This window comes from Eschrichtius robustus, chromosome 18, assembly GCF_028021215.1.
Source record: "Eschrichtius robustus isolate mEscRob2 chromosome 18, mEscRob2.pri, whole genome shotgun sequence".
In the NCBI taxonomy this organism is placed as follows: Eukaryota; Metazoa; Chordata; class Mammalia; order Artiodactyla; family Eschrichtiidae; genus Eschrichtius; species Eschrichtius robustus.
Window position 1 is genome coordinate 79,537,394 of NC_090841.1, and position 12,589 is coordinate 79,549,982.

Sequence of the window (12,589 nt, forward strand, 5' to 3'; positions counted from 1 at the left end):
CGAAATCCCAGGCCGGGGAGATGAATGCCCCACAGGCACGTGGGGGGCAGAGGCATGCAAGCACAGCATTGTCTCGGAGCAGACAGAGGCTGTTGGAAAATAGTCAGTCCTGACCTGGAGAAAGATTTACTTAAACCCCCTGGGGAGTAAGAGACCTTCCTAAAATTACTTTACCTGTGCAGGGGACCCCCGTGGGCAGCAGTGTTATGACGACAGGCTCCATTTTTCCTGGACCAGTGCCAGCTTCCCTACCTCGGGGTCTGCTTTCCCTGCTTTGTTTTCTGTTCTGATGTTTTTCACCGGAGTTCCCGCATGCCCGCAGGTAGACAGGCGTGGTCTGTTAAAAAGCGTTGGAGCATCTGGGTTGGAGTCCAGTGACCAGGAAAAGCCACTTTTCCTTCTCTATGTCCTTTTCTTCATGTGTCAGACAGGAATGTTAGTATCTGTGTCACAAGTTCACAAGTTCATTGATGTGAAATCCGTTCGCCAAACAACATGTCTCGATTCTACTAGGACTAATGTTCACTCACAGGTTATGTACATCAGTCCTCTTGTGGGCTCGGGGCTGTGTCCCAGAGGAGGACAGGCCAGGAGCAGCAAGGGGAATGTTCTGAGCACATGCACGTGTGTGTGTATGCGTGTGTTTGTGTGTTCGGGGTAGGAGCATCCAATTGTCTGATGGAATTTTTAAGTTAAACGTGCTGTCCATGGGGAGCGGGCAGCCCGCAGAGGTCCTACTTTAGAGGAGAGAAGAGCCATTGCGGGCTCTTTGCCGTGACACACATGCCGTGCGTGTGGCCCTGGGGGCAGAGGAAAGGAGGGTCCCTGCTCAGACAGGCCCTCGGGCAGAGGCGGACGTGGCGTGGGCACAGCGGGCCAGAGGGACTGAGGGATGTGGGAGGGGACCGTGGGGAAGAAGGTTCTGGTCCTCACACTTATGGGCGCCACGGGCACTGGACTCTGCCTGGTAGGGAGCAGCTGTAATGCCAGGAGCCTGAGCTGGGGACATGCTCGCTGACGCTCACGTGTCCACTTGGCGAGATGGGTGCAGGGGAGTCTTCCCAAAGCCTTTGGACAGTTGTTTGTATTTTGTTAAGTTTGAAAAACACCCTCCAAGGGAAGAATATTAATTTTAATTAAAGTTAGGTCAAGGTGTAACTAAATTATTTCCAGAACAAATGGAAAGATTTACAAACAAAGAACATTTTGTTCGAAGAACTCTGAGACCCAAGTATCATTTAACAAAGCAAGAAAACTCTAGAGGCTTTGGTTTGGCAATGTGGCACAGAAAACACACCACAGAACCTTAGGAGAGGATGTCTTTCTCGAAGGAGCGGAGAGATCCCCCAGCCTTTGCCTAACAGGGCCTCAGCAGTGCTCACTCGCTGCTGTGGTTCCACAGCCAGGATGAACAGGACATACACCCACCCGTTTCCTCCTGAGCGCCCAGGTGAGCAAGGCCAGTGAGTGGCCTCAAACAAGAAGAGTGCAGCTGGAAATTCCAGGGGGAAAATCACCCCCTTCCCTTTCTTCCTTACTTGGTCACGGTCCGAATTGTAACGACCTTCCAAGTTGCAATGAAGGACCAAATACGGGCCTGAGATACTCTCCTTTCCTATCTGAAAAGCACCTTCCTTTCCTACCAGCTCCCACCAGGTCTGGCAGCTTCCCTCCCTGCCCCGCCCCTCCCCTCCAAGACAATCTTAGCTCAGACAGGATTTCCTTCGTCTTAGTCATCAGCTTTTATGGCCCAGCCTCCCCCTTCCCGTTTCAAAACAAGGAATATTAGCCGCAAACAGTCTGAAATGATTTGTAAACCTTACCAGTGCGTGTAGACATCAGTTTTTGTGTCTGCTTATCAATATCAAGATGCCAGAGGCTGGAAAAATCAATGCGTTTCTTGTTGTGAAGTCGCATGGTGCAGTGATTTTTCAGCTGTCTGCTTGGCTTTTGTGAAACTGCAGAAGAGCAAACACGTTCATTTTCACTGCAATCCTAAAAAGCTGCAAAGTTAAAAACAAAGTGACAATTTGGGCAAAAATCATTCCTGTTTTAAAAGAAGGCTCGTCAAAGGAGAGGTCAGTTCAGCAACCTTTCTGGCTGGTAACGGGTCTGGTTCCCAACATCACAGAAGAACAGGCCTTCGAGGCATGATGTGAAGCATTCCTTCAAAGCCTTAACAGATTTCCTGGGGTTTCGAAGGAGAATGTAGTCTTCATATTCTCCCAAGTGATTCTCTGAGGAACCAGAGCAACTCAATTACAGGAACAGTATGTATAGCTGTCAGGTCTGCTCTGATTAAAATGGAAGCTCAGCCAGGTCACTCAGCTCTGGCTGCCGGTGCAGGGAGGAAAGGGTACCCCGACTACGGAAGGGACCCCTCCATCCAGTTATAAGTGAACACACACACACACACAGACACCCGTCTCCCCTCCCTCTCTCCCCTCCCAGCAGGAGTACTTGTATCAGCACATCACTCTCCTTTTCCCCTTGAATTGTTCTTGCCAGGAGATGGAAGACAAAAGCCAGCCTCTCCCAATTCAAGTCAGTGGAGTCCCATCAAAGAAGCTGGGGAGAAAAGAGATACAAATATCTCTTTACAGATTCTATTTGCCTCTTTTTCACCCCCATTCCAGAATTTCTTCACTGACACCCTGTGCCCTTCTAGATGTAAAACTTTGCTCAAAAGTGGATCTGACAGCAGTTACTTACATGCAGAATTTGCCTCTAGTTTCCTATGAAACCAGTGGACCTTGGCCCGTCAGGAGGTGAGGATGACCCAGGGAGCTTTGTGAAATTGTGAGTGAGCTGCTGCCGGGTGGTGGGGGGACGGGGGGGGGGGGGCCAGGCATCTGGGTTAAGCAGTGTCTGTCAACCTGGCTGCCGTGGCCGTCACCTGGGGGATGCTCCAGAATGCTGGTGGGGGGCCCAGCCCCGGGGACACCCTCAGGTGACTTAAGGGAATTTCAAAGCCACGCCGAGACCGGCTCGCCCTTTAAGATCGAGAGTCCGATTTTTGCTCTGTTCACCAAGTTCTCCAGCCCTGGGCCCTCCACCCGCCGATCGCAGCCCCAAGCCCTGGGCCGCTGAGGCACAGCCTGCTGTACGCAGCCCGGAGCCCCTCCGGCCCCTGGTGACCCGGTGCTTGGACCCCGGCTCTGCCACGTGGGTGGATTGGCGCCACTGAGCCCCTGCGCTGTGATTCGCAAGTGAGCCTGAGCTCCTGCCCTGAGATTGGCGGGTGAGCCTGAGCTCCTGCCCTGTGATTGGTGGGTGAGCCTGAGCTCCTGCCCTGTGATTGGCGGGTGGGCCTGAGCTCCTGCCCTGTGATTGGCGGGTAAGCCTGAGCTCCTGCCCTGAGATTGGCGGGTGAGCCTGAGCTCCTGCCCTGTGATTGGTGGGTGAGCCTGAGCTCCTGCCCTGTGATTGGCGGGTAAGCCTGAGCTCTTGCTCTGTGACTCGTGGGTGAGCCTGAGCTGCTGCCCTGTGATTGGCGGGTGAGCCTGAGCTCCTGCCCTGTGATTGGTGGGTGAGCCTGAGCTCCTGCTCTGTGACTCGTGGGTGAGCGTGAGCCCGTGAGCTGTGACTGGCGAGCGATTTCTTTGCTTTTTTTTTTTTTTTTTTTTTTTTTGGTATTCAACTCTTTATTTTAGTAAAATCAGAAAAAAGACAGCACATGCAGTGCTAGCATCTAAAACTAATACATTAAGCAATTACTAAACTTACAGTGACTTGAGGTTCGATGTTTACCTTCAGCAAATTTAATTCCATTCTTATTTACTGAAAATATTGCTGGCTGACAAAACTGAATCTAAAAGTCACTGATTATGGCCATACACAAAGATAACCACATGTTTGAGAACCGCAATATGCCAGACACTGAAAACCAAACAAAACAAAATATGTACTAAATAAAATTCTGAGAACCTTTGAAAATGTGGACACTTCATAGCAGTGTTTAGAAGTGTTTCGTTAACATTTTAAGACAAATGTATCAAAACCTTGGCATGTTATAATTTCAAGTTGCCAATTTTGCCTTAAATTTTGTCAGAAAGTTACAGCTACCTACATTGCCAGTGCTGGGCCTGCTTAATTTGACTCACGCTTAATAGGACTTAACATTAAAAGCTCACACTACCCTGAAATATTTTATTTCACATACGGTGACATTCAATATTCAAGTGCCAGTGTTTTCATACTGTCTTTTGGTCAAGTTTCTTTAAACTTTCAAATAATCACTTTTAGGCTTACAAAAATAAATATTTGTCAAAATGTTCAATAAATATTACACAAACTAGCAGCAAAAAGTATCTAAAATCTGTCGTGTGCAAATAGTTTTCTTCTCAACTATCATTCCATGGTCCCAAATAAAATTTTAGAATCTAGTTCTTAACACGCTGCGTTCAACAATTTCCAAGAGACAAAATAAGTTTGGAAGTTTAAGGACGCACACACAAGACGTATATCTAAAATTCTCTGAATGTGCAATAAAATAAGTATTTTGTAAAAATTTATGGGCAAAATGTACAAGAGTCTAAATCTATACTAATTGAAATAGCACCGTAACAAATGACCTCAATACTGTCAAGTGCACCTACTTTAATAAAGTTTTAGAACAAGGCAGAGTACACTTGAAAATCTACTGCACTTTAAGAAATTTTTGCCACCTTATGCCATTGTAAATATTAGTCTATAAAGATCACTATATTCCAACCACAAAATGAGCACAGAATTCCAAGTGGCAGAGGCATTTTTAGTTGGTGAACAATCATCTTTGGTCAAATTTAGCAGAAAGCAACTATAAATACAATGGAAACCTGTGCAACTAAAATACATTAAAACTGCACTATATAGAAATAACACCTTGTGCAGTTTAGTACACATTGCCAACCTGTGTGATCTCAAGAATTTCAGAGTTTGTAGCTACTCTGATTTACAAATTCTACAAGTGTAAACCATTTTAACATTTCAGCGCAGCTTAAACTGAAAAAAGAGAATCTGCATTAAAATAAAAGCCTGCTGCATAATTCCTCCTGCTTATATCCTCTTGACCAAAAAACATCAACACTAGCATGCATTGAAGACCAAAATCCAAGCAGGTCCTTAAAAGGACTGGTCACTGGCATGGTCAGCCATTCTACGACTGCAGTTTTATTTATGGCAGGCATTTAAAACATCTAATTAGATGAAATTTCCCCTAAACACTTTTGTTATCAAAACTTTTAAACTTTTCCTATAATAATATGCCCACATCTGCCTAGCTTAGAATTAGTAACCTAAACATTAAAAGACGAATTGCTGTATTTACTTGCATTAACTTCGAAGAGTGCTTTGAAAAATGTATGGATGTATTCATACATGCCACCTCATCATGACTGGAATGGCTTATTTAAAGACTACAAGTGCCTATCCAGGATAGAGTGAGCAAGTCAGAACGTCAACTTAGTACAGTCTGCCACATTAGAAACTAATTCTGCTGTAAGGTGTTTTCCTACCCTCTCTGCAAGTATCAAAAAGTCCTAACGCAGGCGACAGCCCAAGATTTTTTCCTTTATAATATTTACAGATGAATTGATGATTCCTGTTAAGTTGTATCACACCTGTGTGCCAAGGTTTGATTTTAGCCCAAGTTCAGTGAATTTATTTTGTCAAAACAATTGAAAACTTCAGCATTACTGACCCAACAGGACATCAAAATAATAAGTTGCCTGAAGTTAAAGTCACAGTACATTAACAAACAAACGGTCCTCAGTCACAAAATTATAAATGCAGTTTGGGATGGAAATAAGCAGAAGGGGAGTTAATCCAAACTACAGCAGCTAAGTTTTCACATCAGCTTCTTAATAGGGTTGTTGATTGTTCCTTTCTTTTCTTCCTTTGGCTTTGAGCTCCCTTGAATTTTCAGGAGAGTCACAGTTGGTAATGTAGTGCTAGTTCTTGAAGCTACATGATATAGTCTAAGTTACATGTGGTTTCCATATTAGCTTTTTCGAAATGGTGACTTTGCTGCGAAGCGGATTCTGCTGCCCCACCAGTCAACCCCCTGAGAGTTGTAATTTCCTCCGTATCCATCACTATTGTAGAAGCTTCCATAGCCACCTCCACCACATCCTCTGCTGCTGCCATGACCACCTCGACCCCTGCGGCTGCTGCTTGCACGGCTACTACTAAAGCTAGGACTTCCAGAACTGCTACTTTGTCGATAGTCTCGGGCACCAAATCATCCACTCAATCTCTTAGAACGCCCACGACTGCTACCCTTGCAGTGGTGTTCATAAGCCATACTTTCTAACCAAGATGGCGCTTCTTGTTCAGCTTCAACAAGAGGAGCCAACAAATCCTTTGTGATACTTATATTTCTTTCATTGGAAAATGAGGTGGCAAGACCAAGGTTTCCTACACGTCCTGAACGGCCAATCCCATGTACATATTCCTCAATATCACTTGGCAAATCAAAATTGATAACATGTTTCACATTTGAAATGTCTAGTCCTCTTGCTGCCACAGCAGTAGCCCCTAGAATTGGGCTTTTTCCTGAGCGGAACTGGTGAAGGGCTTCCTCTCTGTCTCTCTGTGATCGGTCTCCATGGATACTGGTGCAAGCATATCCTTCATGGTATAAGAAATCCTCCAGAGAATCAGCACCCTTTTTGGTCTCCACAAAAACTGAAGTCAGTGAATCCTTCCCTGTGCATTTAAGAGGTCAAGCAGAAACGACCGTTTATCTGACTGTTCCACCCAAACTACTTTCTGCTTCTCGCCTGATTGGAATTTCATGTTCTAGAAATAAATGACTTACACTACTGCAGAGGGGGAAGGAAGGAAGATTAGTCATGCTTGCTCTGGATTTTTTTTTTTTTTAAGTCCCAAAATTCCTTAATTAGGAAGTAAACGCAGTTGAAAAGAGCGTTGACTCCTGCCTAGAAATTCCAGAACAGGGAATGTCTGTCTGCACCACACTGATGCTTCAGATGGTTAGAAAGGCCAGTTCCCGGAACAAAGTCAAACCTGGACCATCACTTCTGTTTCGTATTAAAGCGAGAGAGCAAAGCCAGAGCAGTGTCGCAGAAGAAAGTAAACTTATTTAAAAGGGGGTATACGTATAAACATACATTGCATCCATTTTTAGAATTGTCTGTCTCTGTTTACAGTACCTTTAGCAAAATCTCGATCCTTCTAGTTATTGAGTGAGAACAAAAGACAGGCTGTTTATTCTGCCAACATTTTTGCCTTCGTGTTGGTTTTTCTTCCTCGTTGGGTTTAATTAACTAGAGTCTCTAAGGATGAACATAGAAGAAAAGGCAGCCTTCATGAGGTTTTTCTTAACTCCTCACGTTAAAAAGTTGTCTTAGCTCTCTATTCTTGCTAAGCATTTCATGTGTTAAAAATTAGATCAATTTCCTGAAATTAAAAAATAAAACCTTGACATGTGATTCATATGTCACATACACTACAGACATACAGTGTTTGTAAACTAATCACTTGAAAATGATCTTTTTAATGTTACCTCAGGTCTCTTGTGTATCTATCTTGTGCAAACCTCTGTTGATTCTTTTATACTTTTTTTTAAACGGTGATAAAACACACATAACATGAAATTTACCATCTTAGCCATTTTTAAGTGTACAAGTCAGTAGCATTAAGAACATTCACATTGATGTGCAATCTCCATCCATCTCCAGAACTTTCTTCCTCATCCCAAAGTGAAGCTCTGTCCCATTAAACCGTAACTCCCTCTTCCCCCTCTCCCAGCTCCTGGTAACCTCTAGTCTCTGTTTCTGTGAGTTTGCTTGTTTTAGGGACCTCATGTAAGTGGAGTCATACGGTATTTGTCTTTTTGTGACTGGCTGATCTCACTTAGCATAACGTCTGGAAGGTTCAGACATGTTGAAGCATGTGTCAGAATTTCCTTCCTTTTTGAGGCTGAATACTATTCCTGTACTTTTCTAAGTTATTGTTTTCAAGTTCAGCTTTGTTTTCTTGGCTGGTAGGTTTCGGTGGTTAGAGTCAAGTTTAGAAGAAGCACGTGGGCCCGTTGGCCGTGGGGCTTCTGTACTTGGGTCTCTAAGATTGGTCCTCCCACTTCTGTGTGGCTCGCTGATGGCCCCTCTCCTCTTGATGTGGGTCTTGCTTTCTGGCCGATGTTGACCACTCCCTGATAGAGTGGGTCCCTCGGGTGCACTGTTTCTGACACACTGAGCCCAAGGTCTCATCCTGCCCCAGTCCCCCTCTGCTGAACCTCTCAATCTGAGAGAAGCCAATGGACAAAGGTATCGATCCAGTAAAAACCTGTAGCCAGTCCCCTGGAATTCTGTGGCGGCAGTTTGAGGGCCTTTAGCCACATCACCAGTTTGGATCCCAAAGACGGGCTTGCTTCAGGCTCACTAGCTACTCTGAGCTTCTCTTCTGCACGGTCTGGATGGGAGCTGTCAGGATGCTGTAACCTGACACCCAGGAGGAGGAGGGGGTCCCAGAAGCAGCCACCTGCCAGGGGTGACATCAGGTATTGGCATGAGGAGCCTCCGGGATGCCTGGCACCCATCTTGCTCTGGGTTTTTTTCTCTTTTAACTTAGTGGTGCTAAATATGTCTCTTTAACTAATACTCATTACTCTGCAATTGTGAGTCGCAGGGTTTAAACGAGTGAGCAGCAGGGAAGCCGAGGGGCCAGCCAGAGGGTCAGAGTCCCAGACAGAAAGTCAGCAGAGGTGGCTCTTGCCGCCTCTGCTGTGCTCATGATGGGAGGGCAGGCACAGGCGCCGTGGAAAACTCCTAAGGAGGGAGCGCTTGCTCTTCTGCCGAACCTGAGCCAGAGCCCTGTGAGCTCCAGGGTCACGGTCCTGGGAGCCCCGTATCCAGTGCAGGTCCAGCGTGGGAGCTGGGATCTGACTCACAGCCCAGACAGACGCCAGCAGGAGGGAAGCAAGCTGGGAAGACGGGAGTCCTGGTCAGAACTGGCACGCAGTGTTTGGGGACTTTTTGTTCAGAATCCCAGCACGAATCATGCTGCTCAGGGCCAAAGGCACATCCCGCAGAAACGCGCACCTGCGGCCACTGATGCAGTCTCCTTTCTCACTCTCCACTCGATTTGAACTGCTGCATGAAAACTACTGGGGTAGATAGACGATGACGGCTTGTCTGCAAAGTCAAACTAATGCAAAATATGCTTCCTCTGCAAGACAGAGTGCCAGCTGTCTCCTGGCGGCATTCGGCCAGTGAGATCTGCAGGCTGAGCTGGACTTTTTCTTCAGGGCAGAGGAGGTTGGCCAGTGGCCTCCTTTGTACTTCTGGACACTCTGTCGAGGGTAAGAATGTGGAAAGTGGACCAGGGACCAAACCGATGGAATGGGGGGAGGTCATTCAAACCCCTACTTATCAGGCAAGGTGATAACTGAACTTGGCCCCATGACGCCCTCCCTACTGGGCCCGGGATCGTGAGGCCGCTGGGGGAAGGGGGGCTTGACTGGGAAGTCACCCTCCCCTGGAAACGCCGATCGCTGACACAGAGTCCACAGAAAGCACATCAGATGCTGTTCCGAGATCCTGGCTAGAGTCGGAAGAGCTGAGCCAGAGCAGCGCTGGGCAGACTGTGCGTTTGATTCCACAGATTCAGGCTCTACAGGCCTGGCAGGGCCTGGGACTCTGCATTTCTCACCCACTCCCAGGTGACGAGCTACTGCTGGTCCAGGGACCACAGTTTGGGTAGCAAGTCTTAGACAGTTGTCTCTAGGGCCTTGTGATTCTGTTTTCCCTTTGAATAGTCACCTCCTCACCATCAAAGAACGTACCCCCGGGCTTGTTTCCCCCAAAATGTCCTGCCAGTCTTCTAAAATGCTGCCAAGAAGCACGCTCCGCTCGCTTGCATGCCCAGGCGATTTTTGGAAAGCTAGAGATAAGAGAAAGATAGTTTTCATCTGCTGTTCTCTGGAAGGGTTAAGGAATTTCTCTCTTTGCTAAGCATATTATCTTTTGACATGTTGGACTGGCTGAGGCCTCCCGGGGTCATGTCCTGCCTGAGAGCAAGTTTGACCCTGAGCGTTGCAAAAACAGCCTGTTTGGGGAGGGAAGGGGCCGGGAGAAGGGGCCTCGTGGCCTATTTCATGAAAACACATTTATCCCCATAAAAAAACGGGTCTTCTTAACACCATCAGCTTTAGGTCATCATCATTTGAACAGTTTAACCCAAAGGGTGTACGTAGTGATCAGAAATCAACGCATTTCAGAGTAACTGTTTAGAGCCAAGTGTGAGAAACAGAAAACAACACTCCTGCGTCATGGAGAGTTTACTTGAAGCCTGTTTCCTGTTGAAATGAAATTGGAAGCACACTCCCTCCACCCACTTCTCTCTCTGAGTTGTTCAAGGAGCTCTGTTCCTCGTGGAATGACACTTGATTTTCCCCAGTGATGGTCAGTCATGCGTTTGACCGTCTTTGGTTAAAGCATCTACCAAACGGAGTCCTTTGGAAAATTCCATGTAGGACAAGCATATATTAGAGATAAAAGCAAAGATTAAGTAGGCAGACCTATTAGGCAAATGTCTACAAAGGAAATCATTTTGGAAGATTAGTGAATGGAGGTAGTGAGCCCTTGATTTGCACAATGACCGAGGTCCCTCCTGTAGACTTTAATCACGTGGTCCCTTTGTGCATCTTTATTTCCCCTTCAGATGCTGTATTCCTGAAGGTTTCCTGTCTCCTTCAAGGTACAGAATTTGTACTTTGCCTGTGGTGGGGGAGGAGGGGCGGGTGTCCCCTCCCAGAACTTCATTCTAAGTCATTTGCTTAGAGCTCAGATGACATTTGCCCAGCAACCTGAGGGGAGGAGGAGCTTCAGACTTGGAGTCCGGCTCCTGTGGCTTCATGAACTGTGACCTTGGGTGAGATCTTCAGGTCCTCCTCTGCAGAATGAGTTTATAATCCTCCCTCAGCTAAAAGGACTAAATTCCGTAAGGTGCATAAAGCACCGTACACAGTGCCTGGTGTAGAGTAAACACCCCTACAGGTGCCGTGATTGCTGTTCTCTCCCCTGAACTCAATGATCCCTTGAACTTGACCAGGTCCCTCCTTGCCGCTCTCCCTGGTGACAGCCCCCCTGCATCCCTGAGTCGTGGAGCCTTGGCAGGTAACTCCAAAGGCTTTTCGGTGGAGAGACGCTCCTTCAGTGTCTCTCTCCCTCCGCATATGGCAGGCCCCAGGTGTGCCTTAGGTAGGCTGTTCATGGACATGAGTTACTTGAGTTTTCACTGATCCCGGTTTGCAGGGGCCTCTTCTCAGGCTCCTGTGGCCTTCACGACAGGGGTTCCGCAGAGACTCGGGCTCTTCCTCAGGCCCGGCTCCTCCCACTGCCCCACACCGTGTCCAGCTGCCTCCTTAGTGATTCTGATTCTTTTGGGTCATGTCCAGGGGGCTCCATCTACATCCAGAGTCTTGATTCCTAATCTGTTCATTTACGTGGCAGCAAGAGGATAACACGGTCTTAGCTTGACTGTTGGGTTATTGCTGAAAAATCAGTGAAACTCACAGCCTCAGATGGCAGCTCATAAGCCAACTGAAAAACTTGACCAGTCTGTGCCCAAAGGAGCCTGACCATGGGTAGATAACAAGCTTGGGTTGAAGGTAAAGCCCTGTTCAGTGTAGACCCCTTTTGCCCCCAGAAGCTTAAAGCAACATTCACTTAGTCACTTGTAGAGACTCAGCTTCAGACACCTGTGCCCTTTCCAACACACATGCATTCACCCCCGCCTACATCTGCTGCCTCCCAACCTGGGTGGCCCTCTCCCGAGGGGCCCCTGTTTCAGCCACTTTGATGGGTTGTCATCTGGAGGGTTCCTGGCATCCACATCTCGGCTTCACCAGCCACTCTACGTGGGTTAGTTCACTGCCGCCCACTGGCTGGCTTCCGTCCACATGTTCAGGTCCTCACCCCACCCCCTACCCAGGGCTCAGCACACACCGTCACCTTCTCTGCGTAGTGAAGACAGCTTCTCCCCACATCGCTGACCACACTGGATCCCATCCAGAAAACAACTGTTACATCACCACTGCCACCCAGCCAGCCATCCTGGCCCATCCATCTCAGGGTCAAAACGGCCCTGCGTTTTACATTCGATTCTTGCCATTAATAACTGAGAGTGTCGTAGAGTGGTCCTCTCAAATGGCCCCAGGTGTTTTGTTTTGTTTTTTTAATTGAACATCATAGTTTATTTTTTTATACACATACATATACCTATTCTTTTTCAGATTCTTTTCCCATATAGGTTCTTATAGAATACTGAGTAGAGTTCCCTGTGCTCTACAGCAGGTCCTTGTTGATTATCTAATTTTTAAGCTCATGTCTTTTTATAATGAAGAGCTGGAGATGGGGTGCTGGAATGAAAAACAAAGAAATCCAGCTTGAAGTAGTTGGCTTTTGTTGTTTCAAGAGAGGAATTCATTCTGTGGGTGTCACTGAAGCGTTAAAGTCCCCCAGCAGCCCTAGAGAAATAGTTCCCCTGCTGTGACCCACACCCAGCTAATTTTGTTTTTATCGTTAGTTAAGGCACTGGTTCCTAGGGAAGTTTTAGCCCTTGGACGTCATCTTTTAAAAATTTA

General features: G+C 47.0%; 1 protein-coding gene and 1 pseudogene across 1 annotated transcript in view; one reads left to right on the forward strand and one right to left on the reverse strand.

The window, feature by feature from the left end:
- The window catches only part of COL4A2 (collagen type IV alpha 2 chain), a 176,507-nt gene that overhangs the window by 11,633 nt on the left and 152,285 nt on the right, over positions 1–12,589 (forward strand). The gene's annotated exons all lie outside the window — the stretch shown is intronic.
- On the reverse strand, positions 5,981–6,777 carry LOC137752255 (ATP-dependent RNA helicase DDX3X-like; annotated as a pseudogene).